Genomic DNA, 4859 nt, shown 5'->3' on the forward strand with positions numbered 1-4859 from the left:
ATCAGAATCAGGACTTTGGTGTGGGGTCACTGTTGATACCACATCTATAAATCTTATTTGGATTTCTCAATACTGTTCTTTTATAGTCAAATATTCAAGGTGGGGCATTATTCACAGCATGATTTGTTGTATCCAGTGTTCCTATTTCTTTACTATCCTCTAATCTGGCACAGTCCTTGAGTCTAGCATAAGTCCATTATTTTTTAGTTTTTCTTGAATTGTGTTCATGATATTTTCTCATGATTAAAATCGGGTTATGTCATTTGAACAGCCAGCATAGTCCTGCTGCATCGACAGATCCTCTTGGTTTGATCAAATACGCAGCCATGTTGGGGACTCTCACATGATTAAGAGCTATGAACAGACCCTAGGAACCATGCTAGGCCTCAAGAGTGGCCAGTCACAAGGAACTATGGATGTGTGTATGCATATGCTGTCACCTGGCTCTGTAATTGGCCAGTAGTGACTTTTGTTATTTTGTTAAGATGTATCTTCTCATTTTGTTCATGACAAAGTTGCTATTTACCTTTTACACATCATGAATCTTACATGGAGATACTTTGGATTCAAATCTTCACTGCCAAAATTAACATTCCATTGGTGATCTTGCTTGAGTTTAAATTCCTGTGGTGATTGCCAAGTTTCTTGTTCTTTCCTTCCTTCTGAATTGTTAATGAAACCAACAAATGAAGGCGAAAGGGAAAGCTTATTATTGGTGCACGTATGCCCCAGATTTGGCCTCAGTAGAGATTTCAAGCGAATTCCATGCCTTTTGACTATAACTTTATTCAGTGAGTATGTTCTTGCTTTCTGTCACTGCAAGACATTCTAAGTTCATCTTACATTTTCTCTGTCCCAGACCTGGAAATAACCATTTTTTCCTAGAAGAACCAATTCCTTTTATGGGAGATTGGTATTTAGAAACTGTGATCTGGCACTAGATTTAGTAACCATGTGTATTACTACTGGTATTACAATTGCTCGCAGATTTTCTCATTGAACAGGATTGTGTAAATGCATACACATGCTTACATGAATCTATGTTTCTCGAGCCTGGAGATGGCTCAGCAGTTAAGAGCACTAGCTGCTCTTGAGAGGACCGAGGTGGCAGCTAACAGCCATCCATAACTCCGGTTCCAGTGGATCTGACATCCTTTTTGACCTCCACAGACACTGCATGGCACAGGTACACTTACATACCTACAGGCAGTACACCCATACATGTAAAACAAAAATAAGCTGGGCGTGGTGGTTCACGCCTTTAATCCCAGCAGAGGCAGGCAGATCTCTGTGAGTTGAGGCCTTCCTGGTCTCCATTGCGAATCCAGGCCAGCTAGGGCTACAGGGCGACCCTGTCTCAAAAAGACCAAAAAATATAAATAAATAAATAACTATTTTTTAAATTATGAGTTATTTTTTGATTTTGGTGTTTTTTTTTTTTTTGCCCCAAAGGATGATTTTATAAGATAGAAATGCATTGTACACAACTTGTTAGGTTTAAATGGGTTACAATTATATATCATATATATACAAATACATATTCTGAGTATGGCAAACAATGAAACTACGTGTGCTGTGGAATGCTTGGGGCCTGGAACTGTAGCTGAGGAGCATGGATTTTGTTACCCAGACTTTAGGTTTAGAGTCGCTGAGCTTGCCTGGTTCCCCTTCCACTGTGGGACAGCTCTGGCTGGGTCACTCTCTATGGCAGGGATTCCCAAGCTTGCCCCAGCACCACCTTCTTAGCAAGATCTGCCACACCAACTTATTAAATTTGCAAGACCTCTCTACCTTCCCACCTCCACTGTCCTGCCATATTGTTCCCATCGCGGTATCAGCTCACATGTGACATGACTTAGTCATTTCTTCTGTTTATTACTGGTCTCGTTTACCAAATGTGAGCTTCATGGTGGCTGGAAGGTGTCTATCCCAGGACTCTTACCTAGTGCCTGACACCCAGTAGGCACTGAACAAATAGATGTAGAATTTATTTTCACCTCCAGAGAGGTTTTTTTTTTAAATCTACACTTCTCCATGAATTCTTTTTCCTCTCTTTGTCATTTTTTTTATTCTTTAAGAATTTTACACAATGTATTTTGATCATATTCACCCCCTGTTCCAGCTCCTCCCAGATCCCCCTTCCTTCCCTACCCACTCAACTTTGTGCCCTCTTTTTAGTTTTTTAAACCTATCAAGTCCAATTTGTGCTGCCCATATAACCTTAGGTGGCCACATCTACTGGAGCGTGTTTGACCTTACCAGGGGCTGCACTCTTGAAGAAAATGGACCTTCCCTTTCCTGCACTAAAGCCATGAATTCTAATTGATACTTCAAATTCCATACAGTTCTGTTTAGTTTTTTTCCTTCAAAATTTGTTTATTTTGCTTTTACTACTTCAATGACACACATTTATAGGGTGTGCAGTGTTGTAATCTAGCACATGTACATAGTATATGACATGACTTTGGTCTGCCGTTGAGCTAAACCCCAACCCTGTACCTCCTCCTTCTGAGGGGAGCCTGGCTGCCTTCTTCCGTAGTGTGTATGTTTATTTACTCATCCCCTGTATATCCTCAGTCTCTCGTCCCTACCCTAGACAGTTTCCTTCCTCATGCCTAGCTGGATTCCAGTACTCATCAGGTAGCCTCTGTCAGTCTCATTCCCAAGTCTTCACCCCATCCTTTGTCATGCCAACCCATGGTTCAGATGACTGCCCCTCCAGATGCTGAGAATCCATGCTGGGCTGTCCCTCCATACTGTGTGCCCCTGACCCTGCGCAGTCTTCTTTTCCTCACTCTGCTCTGTCTGCCTTTCAAAGAAATGCTCCGCTTGAACTCCAGCACTACAGAGTGACACCCACTCTTTGTGCCCTCTTTCCATTCACACTCTAGCACCTATTCAACTGCTGCAGCTCTGTTTGGTTTACATGTGCCCATGATTTCGAACCAAAATATTTAGGAAGGAAAGGTAGGAAAGGGCTTCATATAGTAATACCTTGTATAATCAACATGCCACACTCTACAAAGCAGAGATTTTTGTTGGAATTGTGTTGAGCTTATAAATTACTTAAAAAGAGAAAAACCATTTATAATATTGAATTTTTCAAACAATATTTTATAGTGTATCTTGTTCTTAGTGTTAAATATTTATAGGTTTTCTGTATATTTTAGACATTCTCAGTTTTTAATCTATTATATAAATATCTTTTAAAAATTAGTTCCTTTCTGTTTCTTGTGCAAACAAAATTAGTGTTCTATGTACTGATGTAATAATATGATCTGGAATATCCCCTAAATGTCTGTGTTGAAGGCTTGGTCCTCAGGTTAGCACTAGTGGAACATGGTGGAAACAGCTGTGAAATGGGACCTAGTGGGAGGTTTGAAGTCACTGGGGAAGTGTTCTTAAATGGGTATGGGTACGTTGGTCCTTTCCTGTCTCCCTTGTTTCCCTGCTGTCTGTCCTGCGAGCAGCTTGTTTGAGTGTGTGTTCCACACTGCCTCACCTTTTTGCCTTTTGGTTGAAACTTTTCTGGGTTTGCCTATACAGCATAAATTTATAATTGTTTTATTTGTGACAACAGGCAGTATAAAGTCAGTTGCTTCAGAAATTTGGTTTGACTCTTCTGTAACACAGTGAGCTTTCTTTGATGTTATCAAAATAAAGTTTGAGAGTGAATAATGAAGGATTTTTCTATAGACATCTGATTATCTATGGGTCCTGTATTTTCAGTCATCAAGTTTCTTAAAATGTAGCCAGAACTTTTAAAAGGATATTAAAATAAGAGCTACAATGGTTAAGAGCACTGGCTGCTCTTGCAAAAGACCCAAATTTGGTTCCTAACACCCACATGGGGCTTAACAGCCATCCTTAACTCCAGTTCCAGGCGATCCAGTAACTTCTCTGGCCTCCATGAGCATTGCATGAAACAGTACTTAAATATGTGCGGGCAAAACGTTCATGCATATAAAAATAAATAAAAAAGACCTAATGAGGTTCTTCCAGACCAGGTGATCTCAGCCAACAAAAAATACAAAGAAAGAGATGGAAGATGACCAGACTAGACTTAAAACCCGTTCTTTACTGAAAAAGTCCAAAACAACACCTTAGTTGCTTAGGTTTAAGCACTTAATTGTACTGCTTTGTAAAATGGACAACTTGCTTTTCTCTGTTGACTTTAAAAGTAGTTTGTGAGGTGCATGTCTGCTGTAAAGTTTCTACACATATGTATGAAGGTGAGATGACCTCTCTGTTGCCACAATTAGTGATGTACACAGATGAGAAGGGGACTTTTCATGACTTTTACATCTAGAAGTGATAAATGTGCTCAAGTCAATAATAGTTCTGAAGTTCCTGAGATCCATAGGAATTGGAGACATCAATTTGCCAGAAATATCCAAAAGTTTTATCAACATGCTTCCTTCAAGCTTAGCCAGGGTAAATTTTTTTGTCATTTCCATACAAGTATATCTTGTATGTTAAACATATCCCTCCCATGTCCCTGTCTCTCCCCAGTTCATTAGTCTACTTTGGCCTCCTAGACTGTTTAACTTTTACTTTCATGTCTTATATACGTGCATGATTTTATAGATCAATGTAAACCACAAATGAGAAAGTATATGATATTTGTCTTTCCAAGACTAGTTTAATTCATTTAATGTGATTACCTCTAATTCTATCTGTTTCCTTGCAAATAACATCAATCATTCTTTATGGGTGAAAAGTATTCATATATATAACATACATATATAACACACACATATATATGGACACATTGTCTTCATCCATTTTTATATTGTGAGGTACCTAGATAAGGTTCTGACTTATTTTCCACTTCTGTATCTTTTCTGGTGAACTGTTTC

This window comes from Nannospalax galili, unplaced genomic scaffold (genome assembly GCF_000622305.1).
Source record: "Nannospalax galili isolate Female #2095 unplaced genomic scaffold, S.galili_v1.0 scaffold5065, whole genome shotgun sequence".
NCBI classification, from domain to species: Eukaryota; Metazoa; Chordata; class Mammalia; order Rodentia; family Spalacidae; genus Nannospalax; species Nannospalax galili.